Raw genomic sequence first — 25,511 nt, forward strand, 5'->3', positions numbered from 1 at the left:
GCATTATGGATATAAGCAAACTAGAGGAGTTCTATGGTGTTCTCGTTAAATATTCTATCAGCAAACCTCTGATGGGACCTAACTCAGCTGTTTGCCTGGAGAGAAAAAAAAAATTAAAAAATTCAACTATTTAATTAGGTCTTCTGTAATGTCAGCCAAAGCTGGAATTTTTTTCTGAGATTTTTGTCTAGGTAACACTTCCAGTAAATTCTGTTGGCAAAAGCTACCCTCTTTTCATAGTCTATACATGGGAACTGAGTTCTGCTGGATTTGGTTGTATTGGACAGTGTAAGAAACCAGCCTGACATAGAGGATGCAGTCAATGCTGTAGAATGTTTAGCTCGAATGTACTCTGGGGTTGCTTTTAGTTAACATATAGCCTGTTCCTGCTTGAGGAAAAGGGATTAAGAACTGAGAAATGTAAGAAAAGCAATAAAGACTAAGGATATTCCCACTTACTGACCAATTTCTGAACTCAGGCAGAGAACTGGATAGATGAGTAGTTAATTTTTCAGATTTGAGTAAACCCTGAAGACTGGCATTAGAAAGCATCCTGCTCTTTTGTGTTTCGAGATGCATGTCAGTGTTTTTTGAAAAACAGTTTTGCCTCCTTTGATATAAAGAACTTCCTGCTTACTGTTTCTGTCCTTAAATTCTTCCTTTCCTATCCAGGGACAAGTAATAGTCCTGTGCTGAGTCAAAGGGGAAGGTGTTTGGTAAAGCATAGAATCAAGGAGCTGTCAGGAACTAAATACTGGTGTATTAACTGCCTGTTCGTACAAAGCAAGTTCTTTATTTGTTTTTTTGTTTGGGGTTTTGTTGTTTTTTTGAAATGTCTGGGAGCAGCAATTCTGGGGAGAGAATTGAGCAGGAATTTGGGCTGGGACAGTGATCCTTCCAGTAGTCTATAACTGGACAAAAAGTCAAGCTAAAGCACCCAAAACATCAGGTTATGCATTGCAAATGGTAGTTCTCATGCCACTGCCTCTCCTGGCAGCAGGGAGGTAATAAACTTCTCCAGGTTCTTTTTACTGATCATTTTTGGTTGTCAGTCTATTTCAGCTCAATGCGATGATAAAAGGGAACAAAGAAGCAAAACAGGTGACCAGAGACACACTTTATTTCTAATTCAGGAAATAAATTAAGTTGATCCATTGTTTTCTGTCAAACTGTGAAGATGAAAAAGATGGAGGGAACCAGGAGAAAAAAGTCCCACTGTTCTGTAGTTCCATATCCTGCCAAAGGTACGAGTATTCCTGTTACAGACAGCAGCTGGATGTGGTACAGGACAGCAGGTTAGATGAAGAACAGGTACAGTGCTCTCACTTTGAAAATGTTTTCTCATTATCTATGCACAATTTAACCAAATTCAGCCATATCCAAAGAAAGCTAAACTTGAAAAGAAATACTTAACTGTCACTAAACTTAAAGCATTAATGCTTGGCTAAAAACAATAGTAGCTATTTGTTCCTTTTGGCTGCTTTGACAATTAGGAGATATTTTTGTTGGGTTTTTTTTTCCCCAAGAACAACTTTGACATTAGTAATTTCTTGATCACAAATTACTGGATGCTTAATCAACCTACTGGACAAAATTTAACCCTTCAACAACACTGCATAGTTTATAACTAGATTTAATGATAAAGCTTTCTCTGGTTCTTGGATTTGCAGCTTGCCCTGAATAAAAAATAAAGACAGAATCAGGAAAATATCTGTACGTAGTCCATTGGTTCAACATAGCCAAATTGTTTATCAAGTGATACGTGGTTTCTTCTGTGAGTCACTAATAAGGAGTTTAATATTGAAAATTTGATGTATTTTTATTGCTTCTGTAGTTACCATAGTATGATCTGATCTTGCTTTGACAAATGTAACTCATTGGTTTAAATCAAAGTGCTAATGGTCATGATTATGGCTTAACTGTTGGCTACAGAGATTTATTAAGCTGGCACTGATGTTGAACAGATAAGATTATGTAGCTCTTGTATCTAGTTTGGGTTGAATGTGGTTTGTTTTTTTCAGTCTGGTTAATTGGCAACCTTTGATAATCCACTTACCAGCTTCTGAGCTGAAGTATAGTAAAATCTGAAAACATGAAGAGTAGTTTGCTTGAAGATCCTCAGATTTTGAAATCTAGGCTTAAGTTCTCTCTTTTAATGCCTAAACCATTGTATTTAGGAATCAGATTTTTTTGCAGATAGCCTCGTGTGTTAATTAGCCCTTTAATTACTATAGTAGGATTATAAACTTGGTTAGGTCCTTATTATCCAATTCATTATTATATCAGGCTAGATGAACTATTAAAACTAAATAATGAGGATAAAGACTGATTTAGGGACTGATTAGCACTTAACAGTGGTTTTACAGCATCTCTTATCTGAATTAGAGAAATATTCTTTTTTGCGGTTTTGAGTTGCTGCCTTTAATTGCCTTTTGGTGGAGAAGGGGGGATGTAAAGGAAGAAACGTACTACCTTTATCAACTGGTCTTGAAATGTGTAGTGCTATGCAATGTTCCTGGCCCTTGAGCTGTCAGTTGCAAAACTAGTTCTATGTACACCTGATTTTGCACTTCTTAGGTTATCATTGTTTCTTCTCTAACTGATGGGAAGAAGAGCAAGTCCACTATTGCAGTAAGAGATGAATTTCTGATTGGAATGCTAGGTAAAGAACTTGTTTATCTCTCTGTGGATATAGAAAATTTTTCCCTGGTACCAGTGGCTTAGAGCTTCTTTCGGGAAGCAATGGGAAAATAGAAATCCCCTGAAAAATATTGCATATTTAAACTCAGGGATTTTCTCTCTCTGAGTTCATATGGATAGAAGTTCTTCATGTGAGTCAAAAATCCTGTATCTTTACACAGACTTTTTTTGCCTCTTATCAGCCATTTATGTGCTGTTACTTTTTATTATATGCATGTATATGAAAAAGCTCTTAACCAAAGAAAACAATTTTGTTATTAGAGCGCTTACCTTCTGTTATGCACATTTTGAAACAAACTCCAATCTTTATTTTATAGTAATATCATGAATCCAGGAAAAAAGTAGTACTATTATTGCTCCTTTCCAGATATCTAAATGCTGTATCAAAATGTGGATTATAGTCCTATTAAATTAATACATATGCAAAACGTATCATGCATGGTGAAATTAACTGCCTTAAAAGTAGCATAACACAATGATGGTCCATGCTTTTTTGCCTATCTTTTCAATGACTGCTCATTCATGGTGTTGAGTAATGGCGTGTTTCTTAAGATGAACAGAGACAGTTCAAGCATTTGATGATCCAACTAAGATTGTCTCTTTGGATGGGAAAAAGAGCTGTTATGACTGACAGTGAAAATTTAAATCTTATCTAGTCAATGTCATATCTCTTATCATTCGTTAGCAAAATTTCTACACTATTAGTAGGCAATCCAGAAGGGTAACCAAACAATTGTCAAAGAAAAATTAGAGGTGGTATCACTTTTCTAGTCTTAGCTAGAGGGAAAGGAAGACAAGGTGTTAAAAAAAGTTAAAGCTCACAAAGGACCTTGACCAGGGTGGGTTTTTTTGGTTTTGTTGTTTTTCTCTTTTTCTCCCTTGTGACAAGATAAGCCAAAATTGTTTAATGGGGAAAATTGTATTTCAAATATGGGTTTTTTTCTATCCTCTCATTTTTATAGTTACTGTAAAAGTCACTACTGTTCAAATGACATGGGACTGTGATATTTCATTGCTGTTGAATGCACACAAGTTAGAAATTCTCAGTCACTAGAGTTGTCACAAACCTGCATAGGACGGGTTTTCTATGCTGTTGCTCAGCTGTCCCATAGAAGGCTCTTTCAGAAATGCCATCCTCTTCCATACTCCAGTGACCTACTTGTATCACACACAGTGTACTGTACTACTGAGGTTGTTCTGCCCTGCCATGTGGCTGCAATGCTTCTAAATGGTCACATTCTGCCTCTTAAATGTGCCCATGGCTGTTGATGATGTTGTATGGCAGATGCTCCAGGGAGGGAGAGTGTGTCTTCTGGCATTCAGTCCTTCAGACTTCTCACTCTTACGACCTTGCTTTAACTCTTTGCTACAAAATCTGGTGGTGAGATATCCCTGCAGGTAATAATTTTTCAGGGAGCTGTTCTTTCATTTTCAGTTTTATTCATCGGGACGGGTGACCATCGGTTGCCTTGATATCTGTACTGTGCTGTTGTGCCATTACTCAAATGAGAGGTATTCTATAGTTTTTCATTTGACACTTCCTCAGCATTTTTTCCTCCTGTAGACTTGAAAAAATAGTCTTTTACCGCTAGTGGAAATGTAACCATTTATATTTAAGCATCTGCAGCAGCAGTCTGGGCTTCTTTAATATTCATTGGAGAGTGGTAGAGTTAGGTTTGTGAGCCCTCTGAAGGCTCTGTTGACTATATGAGGAGTGCAGGCTTCTAATTTGGACACCTGTATTAGGTGGCTCCTGTATTAGATGGCACTGAAGTTCCCTGAGGAGATTAAGTTGTGTGTGTGGTTAATCACGCATGCATCCATGGCAGAAACCTGGATGAAGTCCACGTAGTGTCACTCCCAGACCTGTAGTTTCTCCAAACTGTGAAGGAGAGGATTCCTAGGGTAGGGTGTTGATCTTTGTAGGCCCTTGTTTCCAAAGGCAGGCTTTCAATCCTTTTCTGTGCTGTGCATTCATTTAATAGCAGTGTGTGCTCTCATATTCTTCACCGAATCAGTGTTGAAAACTTTCGTTCCATCCATCTAGCATGAGAAATCGGTTAATCTTTTTCAACAATGTTCACATAATGGGGCCAGCTTTCCTCTCAATGCGTTTGGTAACCCCATTAATGTTAGTAGGACTTACATGTGCACACAGGGAATAATGGTCTCCAGCATCCCTATGACAACTGCTAATTCAGTGTGACCAAAGTATAATTTCTGCTTCAAGCCTGAAGCAGTCTTTGGATCATTAAGTTAGTCTTACAGCCATGTTCAGGAATTGCTTTGTGGCCAATCAAATAATGATGTAGGATTTTTAGCAGGATTGCGTTTAGTTGATTATTACTACCATCCTAATTTTTTAAATTCTTAAACTGTTCAGATTCATGTTCCTACAATTGAATATGCAAACTGAATATGTTAATTTTAACTGAAACAACTAAAGATTGATGAAAATTTCGAGCTTTTATGACTAAAGGCTGATGGAGACCTTTACAGAATTCTCAGCAATGGAAACTTAGGTCTTTGTTCAAAGTTGTATCAGAGAAGGCAGCACTTTTTATTAGACACTTAACTTTGGTGTGCTGGTGAGATGGGAGTAGGAAACTCTTTCTTGAGAGGAATAACCATAACTAGTCTTTTACCAGTTTGTAGTGTTTTTCTTTTATGGATGAGTAAAATAACTTCTCTTATGAGCCAATAGACGGAAATATTCCTTAATAATTTTCTTTCTGTGGACACTTCGGTGAGAATTGGGCACCTAATGTTATTAAGCAGCTTTTGAGAATTCCAGAGCTGTCTGGCTATCCAGTCTTTGTTTTAATCTCTTGGTCTCAGATGTGTTGTGAATTTGAGTTTCAGTGGCAGTTAATGCATTGAAAGGGAGGGGGAAGTATTGTAATTTCAGTCACTGGGGTTCATTTTAATGGCATGTTCCTTTGGATTTCCACTGTGAGCATAATAAAAGCCCACAGCTGTTTTCTTACTAACTACATATCTTGTAGTGTCTCCACACCTAAAAGTCTTTACATGTTTCAGAGTCTCTTCAAGCTTCTCCTCTTAGACAGCATTCTCAGGCTGAACACAATAGTCCACAAGAAAACTTACCTTTCAGTAGTAAAATATTTGGCATCACCACCACCTTTGAAAGACAATGTTTTGTTTGCTATTTAAAAAGCTCCTTTGTAATAATCTGTAATGCCTAACGTTGTTAATACTAAGAGCATTTTGTTAGTGAAGTACAGCTGTAGGCATGTACTAGTGAAGTGTCCTAAGTCAGATATCCTGAGGGATATTCGAAGTGATCGTATTTCTCACCAGTAAACAGCAAAGGCATTGCAGATTTGATGTACGTTTCAGTACAGAAGTGTCATGCATTAGTGCATTAGTGATTCTGTTCTGTGCCAGATTTTACTGCAGAATTAACTCCAAAACATCTGTAGAACAAATCTTCTTGCTTGCTGTGTAAAAAATGTGTTGCTAATTGTGTGGGTGGCATTTCTCAGTCTGCTTGGGAGTGCTAGGAACCATATTGTATTATGTTTAAAGCCTCTGAAGGCTGATAACAATCTGTCAGTAACTGTAAAATAATAATCTGATGTAATGACAGGAGAAATAAACTTCCTAGCTACTTGATAGAAAAATGTGTTCTTTTTGAGTAGCTATTTCCAGAGTTTAGTAGTAATAAAAGCAATTGGCTGGCAAGAAATGCTGCTAATTTCAGTGAAATTTAACAATAAGAACAACTTTAAAAATCAAATTAATTAGGAAACAGCTAACCTCTTCTGGGTCCCAGTCTCACAGGTGAGGAGGAGGAGGTAACCAGCCTGATTTCTTCCCCTGCCCCTGTTCTGGCCTGGCCTGGCCTGCAGTGTATGTGCTTCAAACAGTGTAGGATTCAGCAGTGAAAATACTGAATTTAATCTGTATATACAAAAAGGGGGAAGCAACAACTCACAGGAACCCTACCTTTAAGTATTGCTAGCTACAATTACTCAAAAACAGTTAAAAAAGTTATTTCCCCTCATTTCTAGTTGAAACTAAATCTTCTGAGGTATTCGTAACAAAAGTATATCCTTCTTACCTTTTTACCTGGCCTCTGTGTGTGTGTGGTTTTCATTGAATCATAGAATGGTTTGGGTTGGAAGGGACCTTAAAGATCATCTAGTTCCAACCCCCCTGCTGCGGGCAGAGACACCCTCCACTAGACCACGTTGCCCAAAGCCCCATCCAACCTGGCCTTAAACACTTCCAGGGATGGGGCATCCACAGCCTCTCTGGGCATCCTGTGCCAGTACCTCACCACTCTAAAGAATTTCTTCCTAACATCTAATCTAAATCGACCCTCCTTCAGCTTTAAACCCATTACCCCTTGTCCTGTCACTACTTGCCCCCTTCAGGTACTGGTGAGCTGCAATTAGATCTCCCCGGAGCCGCCTTTTCTCCAGGCTGAACAACCCCAACTCTCTCAGCCTGTCCTCATAGGAGAGGTGCTCCAGCCCTCTGATCAGCTTCGTGGCCCTCCTCTGGACTCTCTCCAACAGCTCCATGTCTCTCCTGTACTGGGGCCCCCAGAGCTGGATGCAGTACTCCAGGTGGGGTCTCACAAGAGCCGAGTAGAGGGGCAGGATCACCTCCCTCGACCTGCTGGTCACACCTCTTTTGATGCAGCCCAGGACACAGTTGGCTTTCTGGGCTGCAAGCGCACACTGCCAGCTGATGTTGAGCTTCTCATCAATCAATACCCCCAAGACCTTCTCCTCGGGTCTGCTTTCAATCCATTCCTCGCCCAGCCTATAGTCATGCTTGGGATTGCGCCGACCCACGTGCAGGACCTTGCACTTGGCCTTGTTGAACTTCATGCAGTTTGCATGGGCCCACCTCTCCAGCCTGTCCAGGTCCCTCTGGATGGCATCCCTTCCCTCCAGCGTGTCGACCACACCACATAGCTTGGTGTCATCGGCAAACTTGCTGAGGGTGCACTCAATCCCACAGTCCATGTCGCTGACAAAGATGTTGAACAGTGCCGGTCCCAGTACCGACCCCTAAGGAACGCCACTCGTCACCGTTCTCCACTTGGACATTGAGCCGTTGACCACAACTCTTTGAGTGCGACCATCCAGCCAATTCCTTATCCACCGCGTGGTCCATCCATCGAATCCATGTTTCTCCAATTTAGAGACAAGTTTGTTGTGCGGGACAGTGTCAAGTGCATTGAACAGGTCCAGGTAGATGATGTCAGTTGCTCTTCCCTTGTCCACGGACGCTGTAACCCCATCATAGAAGGCCACCAAGTTTGTCAGGCATGATTTGCCCCTAGTGAAGGCGTGTTGGCTGTCACCAATCACCTCCTTATTTTCCATGTGCCTGAGCATGGTCTGCAGCAGAATCTGTTCCATGATCTTGCCAGGCACGGAGGTGAGACTGACTGGCCTGTAGTTCCCTGGGTCTTCCTTTTTTCTCTTCTTAAAAATGGGGGTTATGTTCCCTCTCTTCCAGTTGGCGGGAACTTCGCCAGACTGCCAGGACTTCTCAAATATGATGGCGAGTGGCCTGGCCACTTCATCTGCCAGTTCCCTCAAGACCTGCGGATGCAACTCATCAGGTCCCATGGACTTGTGCACCTGCAGGTTCCTTAGATATTTTCGAACCTGATCTTCTCCTACAGTGGGCGGTTCTGCATTCTCCCAGTCCCTGCCTTTGCCTTCTGTGACCTGGGCAGTGTGGCTCAAGCACTTGTCAGTGAAGACTGAGGCAAAGAAGTCGTTGAGTACCTCAGCCTTCTCCATATCCTGGGTGTCCAGGTCGCCCGTTTCATTCTGGTGGGGACCCACATTTTCCCTTTTTCTGTTTTATTTATTTTAAGCTTTCATTTACATCTAGAGTTACAGAAGATTTTTCTAGGCCTTTGAGGAAATCTTTTTCTGTGCATACTGTATGTTAAATTACTTTGTCCAAATACAATAATAAAAAGAGTTTTTTCATTAGAAACTTCCAGGTGCTATAGAGCTACCATAAAAGTATCATTAAGGGCTATTGCTCATGTACCGATCTTAAAAGATGACTAGAGGAGTTCTTCTTCTTAGGGATAATTGACTGTGTCTTCACTTAGTTTACTAGACAAAGATAGAGTTTCTGAAAAACTTTTTATTGATCTATAAGCATAAATGTCACATTTGTATGCTAGATGCAACTCGGTGTTGTCTGTCCATTCATATGTAGTCTCTAATGATCTTGCAGACTGATATTAGCCGTAATAAGAACACTGAAAGTTGTGCTTATCGTTTATATTAAGATCAGTCATAATATTTTTTTAATGACATGTATTAGAAGGAATACAATTTGCATTTCTGTTGTATGTCATTTAAGGTATATAACTTGTCTTTAACAGCTTTTCTGCAGTTTCCATGTTTTCCGAAGTGCGAGCTTAAAGTGGATGCTTCATTATATTAAAGGCAAAAAACATGGAATAGAAATAAAGTTGTTTTATAAAGGTCATATATCTAATATAGACCAATGAAGCCTGATTAGATACCTCATTCCACAATTTGTTTTGTCACCTATATATGTGTGTGTGTATATATTCTTGTTAGCTTCAGGATATCTGTGGTCCTCTAAGGAACTTCCTGCAATCAGTGAGATGTAAAAATGTGGATAGGCTAAAGTATAACAGATGAAGAAAACATAAATTAATTCAATGAGAATTGAACAGCAAATGTTGCACAGGAAACTATTCATTCCCAAAGTTAAGGATTCAGCAGATTTTCATTTAAGCTCATTTTGTCTGCTAAATTCTATGAATTCTGTTTTGATCATTCGCTACAAAATAGCTCTCTTCCATCAAAATTTGGAAGGATGTTATTTGGGCCAGATTTATGTGACCAGACATGAGACAGAATTGTACATTATTCTGCACATAGCACCCACAAAGAGATAATAGAGAAAACATCAGAATAAATTGATCGTGTGTGTTTGGTTGAGGGTTCATTAGGAAATTTAACCTAAAGCCTTCTTTTATTCACTAATCTATCACTAGCTCTTCATACAATTAGAATGAAAATGATAGGCTTGGGAGTTTGTTAGACTTTGGTACATCATTTCTTTAACTGCTAATTAACTGCATCAAGTTCTTGCACCCTTCAGGTACTTCTGAGGGATGACTTGGACTGCAGATTGTCTTGTAGAATTTATTTGTTGTTTAAATGTAGTTGTCTCCTACAAGCTTTCTCTTACAGAATTTTGAGGACCAAACTGCAGTTTGGAAGCTTTAGATATCTCTACAAAGTCATAGATGTCACATTATACTTCTATGAATCTTTTCATCAAAGCCTTAAAAAAAAAAACCAAACCCCAACACCATCACCACCCCCAACCAAAATAAAACTCCAACCAAACAAAAAAACAGCCTCACTATAGTTTGACACTCTTCTATGGAGTCTCATAGAAGGGAATTTTCTGCTTATTTACTATATAGGAGAGAGAAATTATTAGAGTTTCATCTGCCAAAGTTGTTTATCCAGAATTTTTAAAAAAGGTCCAGAAGGATAAAACCCAATGTTCTTATCTTTTGGGGAATATAAGTGCAAGCTCTCCTTCACTTTCTATATGCTTTCCATCCAGAACTCACCTAATGTCCCTTCTAGAATCTCTGTAACTCATTGAAGGCTCAGAATGGATGGGAGCAGTAGAATTGAAGTTAGAGAGGTTATGCATTGTAGATGGCTACAATATGTGTTGGTTTCTGTTTATAGCTTTGTGCCACGGGAAGGCAGAAGCTTGAGAGATGGTATGAGAGAAGGAAAGGAGGACTTGAGTGGGGCTGTGAGGCTGATGAGAAACCCCCAAAGAGGCTGGGGATCTGGACAAAGAGACTTGATGGATTTATGTAGCTAATGTCTGTAATGGCTATAAGGTAGTAAGTGACTGAAGTGGTTTAGTTGTTAATACCTTACTGACTGACCTTTTTGGGTTTGGGGGTTTTTTTAAGTTTAGACAGATCACACTAACTGTAACAGAAATCTTTTTGCCTGTCGATAACAGCAGAATGTCTTAAAGGTTGTTAAATTCTTATGGTAGATAATGATATTTACATGTTTACACTTTAATGCTTATGTTTTCAAGATTTTGTCCAAAAACTTCTTAAGAATCATGCGTAGCCTGCACTTGGATTCTGTGTATTCTTTACGCAGACTGGTAGTGAATCTTCTCTTGTTCAAATTATTTAACCTCTGTGTAATTGCTGCATTTATAAAATGGGAATTATGGGGCTCTGTGGGATAGAGTTTGCATGCATATGGTTGCTGTTACTGTTGCAGTACTGTGGGAAAGCAAAATGCTGCACTGTAAAGAAGCCCTGCTGAGAAAAAGCAACCTGGAGGCTTGTTCAGCGGCATCCTACAAGGGGAAACAAGCGTCTCTCCCTCTCTATGAAACTCTGCATCTTGAGAGCCAAAGATATGTAGCCAAAACAAAACAACTGTGCAAGGCAAGAGAATTTGGAACTAAACTAAATGTAGTAAAATGAACTTTCTTTATACCTGAACATTGGTGATTTTAGCCCTATTTCCAATTTAAATGTCCCTCAGACTTTCTTCTCTTTAAGCATATACATAATTCCTGAGGAATTATTGATTTGTTTGCCCCCAAACTTTCTGTTGGTTTTTTTTTTGGGTGCCATTACCATGTGTATATATAATATTTAAGATAAGAATATATATATATGTATATATATTATAAAAAGAAAAAATATATATTATAAAAAGAAATAAGGCAAACTTAGAAAAAGTGAAAAATATAGGGTTCATAAATCATCAACTATTTATTTTATGACTCTGCCATGTCCTGGTTTCGGCTGGGACAAGTTAATTTTCTTCCTAGCAGCTGGTATACTGCTGTGGTTTTGGATTTAGGATGAGAATAATGTTGATAACACACTAGTATTTCAGTTGTTGCCAAGCAGTCAAGGACTTTTCAGCTTCTCGTACTGGCTTGCCAACGAGAAGGTGAGGGGTGCCCAAGAAGCTGGGAGGGAACACCACCAGGACAGCTGACCCAAACTGGCCAAAGGGCTATTCCATACCGTAAGATGTCATGTTAAGTATATAACTGGGGGTTGGCCAGGAGGTGGCACAGCTCAGGAACTAGCTGAGCATCGACTTCAGGTGGTAAGCAATTGTGCTGTGCATCACTTGTTTTGTATTTTCTATTATTATTTCTATTATCATCATCATCTTCCTTTTCTGTCCGATTAAACTGTTTTTATCTCAGCTCATGAGTTTTACCTTTATTTTTCTTTTCAGTTCTCTCCCCCATCCCACTGTGGCGGAGGGGAGTGAGTGCATGGCTGTGTGGTTGTTTTAGCTGCCTGCTGGGTTAAACCATGACAGACTGCAATATACTTCTTAATAAATCCAAGTTTATGAATTGGAATATATAAAATGCTCTCAAGTGGTTTGCAATGATTAATGTCAACATACTTGTGTATTTAAAATTTGCTAATTTATAGAGGCTGCTCCTTTTAAACTATTTCTCCTTCAGTTATTGCATTGCTATTATTATAGTCTGTGCTGATTAGAAATATAATTTCTCATATCACTTTAATGATTAACAAAAATCTCTTTAGCAGTAATTTTGATCAGTGGTAAATACATGCCATTTTTGAACTGTAAACTTGTTTTATTATGCCATAATGTCAGCAACAGTGAAACTGAAAAGTAAACTAAACGTGCAACCCAAATACTGTTTCCATGAAAGAAAATAGACTTCTGCCTTGACATTAATGGAAACTGGATGTCTGGTTTATGTGCTTTAGAAGATATTATACCAAAATGGCCTGTCTGTGTGAACTCCATACACCTCTTGAGAAGAAACTGTAATTCTGTATACTAGCTCTTCAAAGTCCAGGGTCCTCGGAAGTGTAGCACAGCATTTAAGTAACAGTGTATGGATATTGCTGTTCTACTGTTGTGTGGTGGATTGACCCTGGCTGGACACCAAGTGCCCACCAAAGCCACTCTCACTCCCCTCCTCAGCTGGACAGGGGAGAGAAAATATAACAAAAGGCTTGTGGGTCAAGATAAGGACAGGGAGAGATCACTCACCAGTTACTGTCACAGGCAAAACAGACTCAACTGGGGAAAACTTAATTTATTACCAATGAAATCAGAGTCAAGTAATAAGAAATAAAAGCAAATCTTAAAACACCTTCCCTCCACCTCTCCTTTCTTCTTGAGCTCATCTTCACTCCTGATTTTTCTCTACCTCCTCCCCTCCAGCGGTCCAGAGGGATGGGGAATGGGTGCTGTGGTCATTTCATCACATGTTGTCTCTGCTGCTTCTTCCTTCTCAGGGGGAGGACTCCTCATGCTCTTCCCCTGCTCGAGTGTGGGGGTCCCTCCTATGGGAGACAGTCCTCCATGAACTGCTCCAACATGGGTCCTTCCCACAGGCTGCAGTCCTTCAGGAACTGCTCCAATGTGGGTCCTTCCCACGGGCTGCAGTCCTTCAGGAACAGACTGCTCCAGCTGGAGGCCAATCATACCTCACCATTTATTTTTGGATTACAAAGTTCAGTACCCACAGAATTTGTTTAATGCTTAGATTCAACTAACCAAATCACAGTGCTCTTGCTCTTCTCTCTGTCTCTGTTTAGCCAAGTGTTACATTTTAGTGTATACCTGCAAAGTTCAGTGCTTTTTCTAAGGTCATGTGGACTCAAATCAGCTTTATATATATTTTAGTAACCCATATTTTGTAGAGCCGTATTTGAGTTTTCTCCCCCACCCCGCAACTGTAACAGCTTCAACTACTGGAATTCAAACTGTGCTGTCGAATGCTCATTCCATTACTATTGCAGATGCTTTCTTTTAACAGAATTTCAATCAAAATCTGTATTATTAGCAATACCATTTTTTTGCTTGAAGAGCACAGGTTACTCTGCCCATTTGGAAAGCAAAATGTTTCTTTGTTGTCTTTGAATTTAATAAGTTTACAAACTCTCTTTGATATGTATAAATATTTCATGGGAGATAGACCCTTGGCCTACAGTTTCATCTTCCTCCCTACATAGAACAGAAAAGGGAAGGGAGGAGCTAGCCTTCCTTTTTGCTTTCTTCCTTTTATTTATTAACCACAGAAAGCTGCTTGTTGCTTCATCTCTGCCTCTTTACCCTGAGAGAGTTTTTGTTATAAATTCTTACTTGTAGTAGCTTTCAGCATAGCTTTTAATGTATGTGCAAGGTGAGAGTGTGAAATCCAGTTTCCATAAATTTACCTTAGATCCATGAGACTGCTTTGTACCTTTCAACCCTCTGTATGGGTACCTCCACACATCCAGTTCACAGGGCATGCCTAGAATGCTTACTAGGGTTATGATATTTCCAGTATGAATTTTTTCATTAGAGTTGTCAATTGCAACAAAAGCCTTCACCATCTGCCTTCTGATAACAGTTATGTTCTTAAGGAATCAAGCTGATGCAACAAGCTTATTTAGCATTCTGTTCTTTATCAGATTATGGGCAACAGCTCTTATACCCTTTTTATACTTTCATTTAACTGGGACTCAGGATAATTAAACAAACACCCTCTTTCATGCCATCCCCAAAGACCAGGGTTTTTGGAGACATTTCTAAAGTGTCCAAAACCATACTTGGTCACATCACATGAGATTGTGATAGCATTGTAAGTAATTTAAAGGCTGGGTAGATCAGTACAGCACTTTCTTGCATGCTTAGCTGGCAGCTGAAGGCCGAAGCCATCTTTTTCCAAGCAAATACCTAGAAGTGTTCATACTGGTGATGTTCCCCTGTGACATTTTGTTAGTATTAAGTAAGTAGAAAAAGAATTGCCGCCACACTTGCAGAGATGTTCTGCTTCTGTCATTACCTACCTATAAAGACAAGAGGATACCTGCCTCTGTCCTTGGAGGGTGAGAACACCTAAGGCAACGTTTTGGTTTGGTGGTAGTCAAGAAAAGAGTTTGATCTTACTGGAATATTTTTGAGCTCAAAGCAATTTGCTCAGTTTGTGATCAGTTCTGCATCTGACCTGGAGCAATGCAAGACAGGTGATGAAAAACAACACAGTGGCAATGCTTTATGTGAATAGACAGGGAGAAACGGGATCATTTTCACCATGACAGGAACCTGTCTACTTATGGAGTCATGTTATGCTGACAGCCACTCAGCTGCCAGGATTAATGAACAGTGTAGAACATCGGTTGTGAAGATACTTCTTTTCTTCCCTCTGTGTCCATGTATGGTCACAGAAAAGATAGAATAGATTTTGCAGGGAATGTCAGTCATATGCATGCTTCCCTTCTCTAAAAGCCTGAAAATTTAAGATCTCTGAATGACTTTGTGATCTCTGGGTTCCTGATCTTTCTGGACTACTGCATACCTGCTTTCTAATTTAAAGAGGGGGAAGATGTTCAGATGAGAGATTGCAGTATTTATTGCATCTCTTTGGACTACAAAATTTTGGTTCTCGAATCTGTTAAGACAGCTGTTAGTGGAGATACTACCACTTCTGTGGAGGCAGAACATAATTTCCCCAAACTATGTGAACACTTCACCTAGATCTCTGCATTTTCACACTTCATCTAGGACTTTATTAGAAATTTGTTTGTTTTCCTATAATGGTGGCATAAAAGGAAGTTTTGCTAGTGCCCAGACAAGATGAAGAATGAGGAAACTTCAAACCTCAAGAGGAGAGCCTCTCCCTGCATGGGTCTAGGCACCCTTTCCTTTGCTAAGCTCTTCAGACTTTTGCTAAGGTTGTATCTGGCTTTGCCTGAAAGAAAGTGAACTGGGCAATTTTTGCAGCAGCCATCTAAATGAGTCTCTGACTCTGCATCACCAGCTGGCCAACTTAGAGCCTTCTGATCAAACTGTGGTTTGATCTCTGGGCCTCTATAACTTCTGTGACTACTTTTAGAGTATCTTCGGTCCTGAGAAGTCTGGAGTAGCCACCTGAGTGTCTCTTCACATATTCACAAATGGATTTCCTTCGCAAGGCAAATAGACTAGAGCTCTTTTGGCAAAACTCTGCCAAACTGTTGTGTCTTTTAGAGAACTCTATCTGGGAATCACCTGTAGGACAATCCATACAGACAGTTGCATTGAGGGGAAAAAAAAAAGTATCTCTTTCTGTAATTATAGTTCTTCTTGAGTGTGTTATCCATACATTTCATAATTTATTTTTCTTTGCCACACTTAAAGAACATTGCACTTCAGTGAAGAAACTAGGAAACTGTTCTGCTCATGACTCTCTTGCTTTTGGGAGAAACTTGAGAGCACAGCAAAGAACTCCGCTTGCCTAAGAAATCTTCAATCATGAACATAATGAATTTCTCTAAGGAGAATAGAGGATGGGAGGGACAAATGAGGAGTTGATTTTATGAAGGTATAAAACAGTATTGGACAAAACTGTTGTGTTTTTTGCCTGTTGTGGTTTGTATGCCAAAAGCTAGTAGCTCATTGCATTTGCAGCAAAAGCTTATATACGGAACAGTTGGGAACTCTTTCAAATGTTTTCATTTATGTCCTCCTTGTTAGCTGCAAAAGGAAATATGTTTCAAAGGTAAGGTGAGATTCTTTCAGGGTTTCAACAATATTCTGAACTGATGTTGGGGTTCTAGCAGAGAACTAGAATGTAACTACCTGATCTGTTTTTCCTCCCTAACCATCAAACCTCACTTGCTTACGATATGAAAATGCGTATCTGCAAAACTGTCTTCACATGTCACTTCTCCAGATGTGCTGCGTTGGTGCAAAATGTGTTACAACATTTGTTTACATCGAGTGTTTCCTTAAAGATTTAGTGTTGTTTTATCTGTCACTGATCGTATGTCCATCTGTAGTAGACAGATTTCAGGTGAGAATTCTCAGTATTTCTAGATAGGGAGGCTTTTCTTGAACAGCTACTCCTGTACCTGTGATTTTTCTTTTCCTTCTGTCTTACATATTTTGCCTAGTTCTTAGTCTTGCATGTTTCTATTTTTGTCATAGTAAGTGAAAAGAAAGAAATGCTCAGTTCTAGAGGTGTATTCCTTAATCCATTTCCTTTTTCAACTCCGGTGTTACTGGAAGAGTGGAAGTGAAAGGCTGCTTCGGTGTGGGGGAGGTGGTTTTAACTAAGTAGGATAGAATACACCTGTGTGCCTACTGAATGAAGTAGCTGGAACCAGGTTATATGAGAAGTTGCTGTAGGCTGAAGTAAACTTTGCTGTCATCCCTTGAGCAAATAACACGGAGTATCGAAACAGAAGGCACATGAAAAGCAGTAACTTAGAATAACAGACCCTCTTTGCAGAGGGTGAAACTAGGCACGGTCATTTCCAGAGCTAGGATGGATACAGAAAGGAAGCAACTCTTTCCATGTCCCACTCCCGTGGGACCATCCTGGGGCAGAGGAACGCTCGTGTTGCAGGGGCGGCTGCGGTCCCTCTTCCCGGGCCGTGCTCTGCCGCCGCCTTCTCCCCTCGCTTTCTCCGGCCGGAGCCATCGAGACGGAGCTCGCAAAAAGGGCAGGCGAGGGAGGAAGGCGCCGGCCGTGCGGGGCGGCTCCGGGCCGCAGCTGTGCCGGCGGGCTCGGCTCGGCGCGGCGGGGCCCGCTGCCGCGGGGGCGGGCGCGGGGCGGGGCGGAGCGCGGCTCTCCGGGCCGCTGCGGGCAGCCGAGGGGAGGGCCCTGCGGCCGGTGACTTCATGGGAAGGAGGAGGCGGCGGGAGGTGGGTCTCGCTTTCCGTCTCCCGGTGCCGTCTGCAGGGCGGGCGAGAGGCGGCCGCTCCGCCGGGCAGCGCGGGCGGGGGGACAGCGGTGACGGAAAGCGGCAGCTGGGGGGGACGGCAGCGGCTGGGTTGACTCCCTCTCCCCTCCCCTTCCCCCCTCCCTCCCCGGCCGGAGGAAGATGGAGCTCGGTTAGTAAGGGCTTGCGGGAGGAGCAGCGGGAGCAGGTAAGAGCTGCTTCTCCCTCCTCCTCTCCCCTGGCTGGGAGCATGGCAGGGGCAGGTCAGTGCGGCCGATGGGCCGGTGCCATTCAGCGGCAGGTGGCACAGGTGGGCCCGGCCCGCAGCGGTGTCCTTGCCTGCGGGCTGTTCGCTCCGCCCCGGCTGCAGAAGTTCCCGCTGTGCGGAGCGGCGGACAGCCGGAGGGCAAAGCCCTCGGCCGTAGCCGGTAAGGGCAAAGCTGGGCGTTTAGAAGCACCCCTCCTGCCGCATGCCTCGGGTTTTTGTGGTGGGGATGCGGGCAGGTCTGCCGGCTTTGCCCCCGCCCCGTCTCCCCCAGCTCATTGATGAGCTCCGGGAAGGGATTCTGCATTGCAGACTCTCGCCCTAGCTTCGCTCCTGCATTCGCGGCTTTATCTGATAAAAGGAGCCTGCTTCCCTGGCCGGGTGGTCCGGTGCTGCTCGGGCAAGAGGCCGATTTGGGCAGGTGGTATGTCCTTCTGTGGTTCCTGGACCCCGTCAGGACATTTGGGGGATTGACCTCATTCCGATAAACATTAGACGTACATATGATATTTGCTCTCTCTCTGAAGAGAGGGAGCTACAAAAGGGAATCTGTCAGGATTTGTGTGAATAACGATCATTTGAAGTTCACAGGGTGCAATATAGTGCAGTGAGATATAACATGTATATAAAACATAATGCAGTGAGGCACACGACCTTATATAATCTTACATAAATTTAAAAAGCTCACTACCCCTACGCTTACCCTGGAGACTGTAGGAATATGTCTGTTCTAAGCTCTTTCTGGAGGCTTGTTAAGTATCTATCTGACATAAAGATGCAGAGCCCCTTGTGAGCTAGTGCTGAAAATAAAAGAATAAATTGTTGGCTACTTTTGCTGTAGTTCTGTCACAGTAAGTTCCTCATCACTGGTCAGCATCACGCTCACACAGTGATGCTCATGACTACGTGGGCATACATAGCTCCACACCGCACTGTTGTCCTTTAGATGCGCCTTTAAATTGACCAACTATAACGCTGTCATATTTTAATGAACTCTTGAGGCTTCTCTCCCTAGGTCTGAATAGTGCTACAATTTCTAGCATACAGGTATAAATTTAATGTAAACAGAAAGAAACCTTTCACACTTTTCGTTTGACCTTCAGCATCTTGGACAAATACTTGAAACTGATGATCAGGGCTGGTTTTTTTTGCAATGGACTGGTTTAAAATATGTTGCTGGATGCAACATATACAACTCAAATCGCATCTAGGATGACACACAGTCAGTGTTCTGAGCCCTATATCCAAAGTAAAGTAATATCTGATAAATTTGGCCCATATTTTATTTTTCCTCAGTCCTTAAAGATGACATTGACTTTAAAAAAGGTTGCTATGGCACAGATTTAAAGCAAAGTATATTAAGCTTCTGGAATTGAAAGTGCTGTTGGTAGGAAAAGTGGTGTTTTATTATCTAAAATCTGTTATTAAAATATGAGCGTGATAGCTGTTGAGGCTGAATCTGGCTCTGTTTTCTGCTGTTGGTGTGAATGGACCAAATGGTCTCCCTTCTATGGATGAAGGCCAGATTTTGCCCAGATGTACATGTGTTGCTCACACAGGGGCAAGCTAGAGTTTCGCCATTTGAATCTGGAATATAGCTGAATATTGATGCCTACCTTCCTCTGGGATACTTTCTATTACAAGCCTGTATGCTTTTGATAAGGCTGTAATGTACATTGTGGTGTGGAATATAGAACCGATGTGGGCTATGTATGCCCACACAGCAGAAATGATGGTATGACATGGAGTAGAAATGACTTTTTTGTGAATTTTGCTCTTTTGTGATATTACATTTTTATGTTTCTAGTTTACAAGAAGCTCAGTAATCTTCAGGACAGCTTAATTCATGTATAATATAGTAACTGTTAGGAGTATGAGGCTGGGTTGAGGTCAGGTATAATAGACTAATAATTTGTTATATGTATAGTGCAAAAATAACTGATTATTTTCTTAATCATAATATGTCTATTTTTGAAAAAGTAGGTTTTTGCAAATGAAGTGTCGAAGATTTTGGTCGTGGTTTATCAATACAAATTCAAATAGTGGTGATAATTGCTGGATATTACAAACTCCAAGTAAGCGTGGAATGAGCAGGTGGGAAGGTACTTAGTCCTTTGGTAGTAAGCTTACCTCTGTATCTTTCATTGCTCCTGGCACATCTCCCTTATAGTCATGGTGGCAGATTCAGCAAAATGGCCAGGGGCTGAAGAGGCTTTCAGTGAATGGGACTCCAGGTCAGGAATTTTGTAGAGAAGTATAAATGCAGGCATATGAATACTGACTGAGATCTTACCAATGCAACCATTGTGCTAATCATTGCCATAGTTGCCCTTCGTGTTACTTACTAAAAAATTAGGGAATCTATGATTTAATTAGCAAAAGTACTATATGTAGAACATTATTTTTAATTTAAAAATATATGTTTCAGATTTAATCACTGTGATGTTTTCATGTCATTTAGAGTCTTCTGTGAGTTCATTGGTATCATATCTCTGTTATTTGGGGAAAAACTGATATTTTATTAAATTTTTATTTACTACATAGACACATAAGAACTTTGAAAATGTGTATATCATCTTGTCACATATTGTTATTTAGCTCATTATTGCCTTTAGGCACAGTAACTCCAATAGTCTTAGCAGGAGAACAAGACTGGCAAGGCATTCCCTTGTAGTTATGTATTGCTGGAAAGTTGGATTTGAAAGAGGGAAAGGACTAAGGGAACTAGCAGAATATTTGTCACCAAATAGTCTAGACCTCAGATCGTACAGTGTTTAATGAACTCTCCTTCTGTTTAATATATTCTGCATTCCCAAAACCATCATGAAATCTGAATCTTCTCTTGACTTGAATTTCTTAAAATATCTTGGGACTCATATTAAGCAAAAATTAAACATAAACTTTTAATTAAGGAAATGACAAGGCCTTAAAATATCAAGTGCAGCTATTATTAAATTGAGGACTGAAAGAAGTAGAAAAGGCTTTTTTTTGGTGGTTGTTGTTGTTGATTTTGTAGTCTACTGGTTCATTTGCAATTGATGTGCACTGCACAGCCATGCAAATGAATTCATAGATACTTAGACCAAAGCATAGAGCTAAATTGTATGGGGACTTTCTGAACAAATTTATCAGTCTTGCCCTAATGAAAAAAAACTGGGAGATTAACCTGGCTGCTTAGATGGTCTGAAAATTCAGCGGTGTTGAATACAAGAGTAGAAGTTTTCCAGTTCAAGTGTGATATAAACGTTGTGCGGATGTCACACAGCATCTTTCTGTATTTATTTATTGTTGGTTTCCTAAGACAAAGCATGACACAAAACTGAGGAAGTCAAGTGTCCCCAGATAAGATGGCAGAACTATCCTCAAATCCTTGATAGTAACTCATTGGTTTTATTTTAAAGGCAGATTAATTAGCATATGCATGTAACTGTAACAATACAACTATTTCACCATCAGATATTTTCTATTCTTTTTGTTTAGCTGTCCTTCCCCAAGCACTGACCCAAGGGAGTTAAAACTCTAAATCTAACAAGCATGGAGATACTGGAGATATGAAAGACTTGACTTACAGTTCTGTTTTTATGTTGTTCTCCTAGCATAACTGCTTCTGTGATGTGTATTTCTGATTTTAAGCAGTTTAAAGAGACAAAGCTAATTGTGATGTATTTCAAGTCTCTTTCTCAGTTTACTTCGGATTTTTATTCTTCCTCTATTTGAGGTCATTGCTGTCTATTTTAGGATACGATGATACCAGTGATTTTTAGTCATAGTGCTTTGCTGTAGTGTTTTACTGCAGAATATTATTGACATTATCTGTACTTATTTAATATCTCTTGGATGGACCCTTGGCAAAGCTTCAGGCTAGAAATAGAGAAATTGTTGAACTTGCTTATTAGCTTTTAATAAAAAGAGTTTATAAATTAATTTAATATTTTTGAGTCTCTCAGCCTTTTGAAATACACTTTAATTTGGAAAAAAAAATCCAGAAATCCCAGGACAAGAGTATGAATTTGCTCTAAGATAGTTTGAAAATGTAATTTCTTATGTAATTTATAGAAGAAATGGAGGATTGGTATTGCTAAAAGCATTTTTGAATACTTCCTTTTTTCTTTTTTTTTTTTCCCAGAATGAGCATATCTGGAAATACTTCATGAAACATTTAGTAAAATTAGTATGTTTCACATTGTATGTTGAAAATTTCATTAGTCGGAACACACTGAATTATGCTCTCTGATGATGATTTCAATCTTGTATGGGATGCTTCAATACCATTTAACCTGTACAGAGAACAAAGTACATTTTTTTTTTTTAATGCAAGGGTAAAGTAGCTGGTTTTATCTGTCAGTGTTTTGCAGATACTCAGTGCTCTACAGCGATTTTTTTTTTATGTGCACATTCTCTTAGGATCTGCTGAGTAATCATATGCATTGACTAGTTAATCAAAGAAGGGGTAAAACCTGTGTAGAAATTGAGCAAGCTGTGAAAGAATTTGGATTCTCATTTTTGTCACAATGGTTGTATTTCCACTCTAGTTTTCAGAATTAGAGTAAGGAACACTGAGAACTTGTTCTTTAATTAGATGCTTGAAATATCACATTTCTAATCCTGACACCTGCTGATGCCATTAGTGACCTCTGTCATATGGAAATTTACAAAGTTGTTACTGCTGCATATGATCAGGAGATGTAATATATTTCTAAGCTCTTGCTATGATGTTATCAGAAACGTGTTCTAATGCCTGTGATTAAAATGGCTAGCTGCCATGGTGATGGTACCTTAGAAACTGGTAAAATAATCATGGCCTATTAGGAAATCTGAATGAAAAAATTCTTCTCTATTTTTCTATCTTTTATGTTTCAGCACCTTAACAGGAATGAAACTTCGCTGATGTTATATTCCTGATTGAAAAAATTATTGAACAAATTCAAATTCGTTTGTGCTATGGAGCAGACCAGGCTAAGGTTATTGTATTGGTACTGTTGAAACATCAAATGAGTGACTGACTGACCATTCAGTCATTCCACAGAGTACTTCTAGTCTCAAGAATAAGGGCATTGGAGTAGAGGCCTATCTTACAGCGTTGATCTTTGTTATTAAGTCACTTTACTCTCTTCTGCTGTAATTACTTTCTAAATAGTACAGTAAGTATAATTTTCTTCAAAAGCACTCTTCCAGCAAAGAAGGGTTATGACTGTGTCCCATAGGCAGTGTCTACGTAGACACTCAAAGCACAGTAATGACAGAACTTTAATTTCGGAGCCTGACATTGTAAAGGGTTTTGTCTGTCTCGTACTTTGCAAATCATGAATACAAGAATGCCAAATAAGATCATATAGCAGATAATATGTTTACTTGATTAGCTTTTTCTATCTCTTTTGAGATCTTTTGCAACAAGAAACAAAGTGCAAGAGACAGTCCCTGACTTGGATTGCTCTGTCTGTTGGTTGGAGTGAGTCATTTTTCTATTAGTGGTAAGTGACTCTATCAGGTACTTACACCCTGTTGGAAATTGCTAAGCCAGGGCATGGAGGGAGTGATCCCAGATATATCTGTCTAGGTATATATTCATTAAATTTCTGTGCAAACACTTATATTGCCTTCAAAGTTTCTGAAATACTGCAAAGGAGCTTTTATCCTGTGTTGTTTTCCCTGTTAGCACTGAGATCAGTGTAGAGGAGAGATTCTTGATGGTGGTAAACTTGAGTTTATTAGTTAGATTGAGTCTGTACTAAGCAGCAAGCAGTAGAAGTAAACACAGGCTATCAACTCTACACATATACAGGTATGATGGCACACTCACTCTAATCAGAGTAACATACTTATGTGACAACAGAACCCAAAGTGTTGCAGATGGGTGTGTCAGGAACACTTAGTCTCAGATCTACCATCCCTTACAGAAACCTGCCCACCTCTCACCTGAGAATATTTAATATCCCAGTAGCTTCTATTTTAAGTGTTAGAGCTGTTACATTGTCAATTCCAGAGAAAAGGAGGACATAAAGGTGTATTAAATAATATTGTGGTAATGGGAAAAGGTTATTTTAATGTAAAGAAAGCATTGATTTAGCAAACTATAATTAAGCATGAAACAAATCACTTCCCATGTCTCTCTAAATAACTCTTTCCATCTTAGGAAGAGTATGGGTGAATTAAAGGAAAAGTAGAGTATAAAGGGAAGGCAGGTTTATGTAATTCCAGCAGAAGTAATGACAGAATATACAACCTGTAGATAAAGTTCACATGTGGGAAAGATTCAGGAAGGATCATGTGTTCATCAGTTCTACAAGTGTGGCTGAGTAAGAGCTGGAGAGAAACTTCCCTTCAGTACAAATTAACAGAAGTAACATATAATGTAGTAGTCTCCCAGAGAAGGCCACGACAATAACATTAAATAAAATTGGGTTGATAGTGTCTGCGGTTTGGTAAGTTGAGGCTGCTTGCTGTTAAGAAATTGCCATTAAGAAGTAGTTTCAGTAACCACGAGTACTGGGATGCCTGAGCATTTACAATCTGAGGGTTAAATTCAGAGATTATTACGTTAACTTGAAAATTTGGAATTTAAAACAAAAATCATAACAGCTGAGATGCTTTATATCAATTTTGATTTTTCTCAGTAAGCGTTTCCTGTCTGGTTTTTCAATAATCATAAAAGCAAGACTTGAAGCAAAACCACGGGAGGGCATGTCAATGCCAAGTCATTTAAGGGAAGCTCCAGGTATGAGTGACAGTTTGCCACAAGGATTTGAAGTCCTATGAGTTATTCTCACAAGTTCTTATCATGTATTGTTTTGATATCTCGGGGCAGAAGGGGAATCAGATATTCTAATATTGGGCTTTATACAATGTCTCTTCTGTGTTCAAAGACCTGTGTGAATGAATGAATTTTTGAGCCATGTAGTTGGGGATGACTTTTAATGGCTGAGGAACACTTGGAGTGACAGGTCCTGTAGATGCTGTAGCAATAGACAGTTTGTTCCTTCAGGCTTCTTTATATGAATGTAATATTTTAGGAGCTCAGATATACAGAACTCACATCTATCTGTTTATAATTGAAGTTTTCTTGCATGTTTGTGTTACGGTAGAGTTCCTCTGTTCTGTTCATTGCTATGTACTTGGAGGCAGAGTTTCAAATGAGCTAGGAGAAGTTGTTTGCACTCATAGAAATAATCCTGCTCTTCTGGGAGGCACCCAGAAGTGCTTTACTGATTTTCTTTTTCTCTCTTATTCTTCTCTGCCTATAATCATACTTGTATCTCTCTGCTCAAACATTCCAAACTGAGGATATTTAATAGATCAGGACTGTATAACAGTGTTAGGCAGGAAATACAAAGATAGAAATTCATTAGTGTATAGGCAGACTGTAAATGCTCAAAGCAGAATTTAATCAGGATTAATAAAAGGGTGCCTATTCTTGGGAAGAATAGGAGGAAACTACAGGCTGTGAAAAAACATTTTCTATGAAAGTTACACAGTTTTTCCTCCTCCTTCAGTAAAGGAGGTTCTCTTGAAGAAGCCCCGTGAGGAGAAATGTAATGTTTCCTGGGCAACACAGTTTACATTTTTTTCATTCTGCATTGTTCCAAGTTTCTTCTGACATTGGTAGATAAAAGCATGTGCAGAAGAAAGAGTAGCACCATAAAGTCTAGAGCTGTGTTGTTTGTAGCAATAATCATTAAGTTGTCTCTCTCTGGGCTACATCATCTTTGTGACAGGAGACACCCGTTTTCTATCACTTAATCCATTCCAAATACTTTTCTCGGCTCCTTTACACTTCAAGGGGAGAATCCCTGTAATTGGCAAAGG

The 25,511-nt window shown here is 39.9% G+C and overlaps 1 protein-coding gene across 8 annotated transcripts in view; it reads left to right on the forward strand.

Moving 5' to 3' along the window:
- The first annotated feature begins 17,381 nt into the window (after positions 1-17,381).
- Positions 17,382-25,511, forward strand: part of OTUD7A (OTU deubiquitinase 7A) — a 146,513-nt gene continuing 138,383 nt past the window's right edge. For 7 of the 8 annotated variants that reach the window (XM_054837211.1, XM_054837208.1, XM_054837207.1 and 4 more), the window contains exon 1: positions 17,492-17,651. The gene's annotated coding sequence lies outside the window, so the exon portion shown is untranslated. Of the gene's footprint in view, positions 17,427-17,491; positions 17,652-25,511 lie in introns of those variants that run through there. The other variant, XM_054837210.1, reaches the window with a different exon arrangement.

Source organism: Grus americana, chromosome 10 (assembly GCF_028858705.1).
Source record: "Grus americana isolate bGruAme1 chromosome 10, bGruAme1.mat, whole genome shotgun sequence".
Classification (NCBI taxonomy): Eukaryota; Metazoa; Chordata; class Aves; order Gruiformes; family Gruidae; genus Grus; species Grus americana.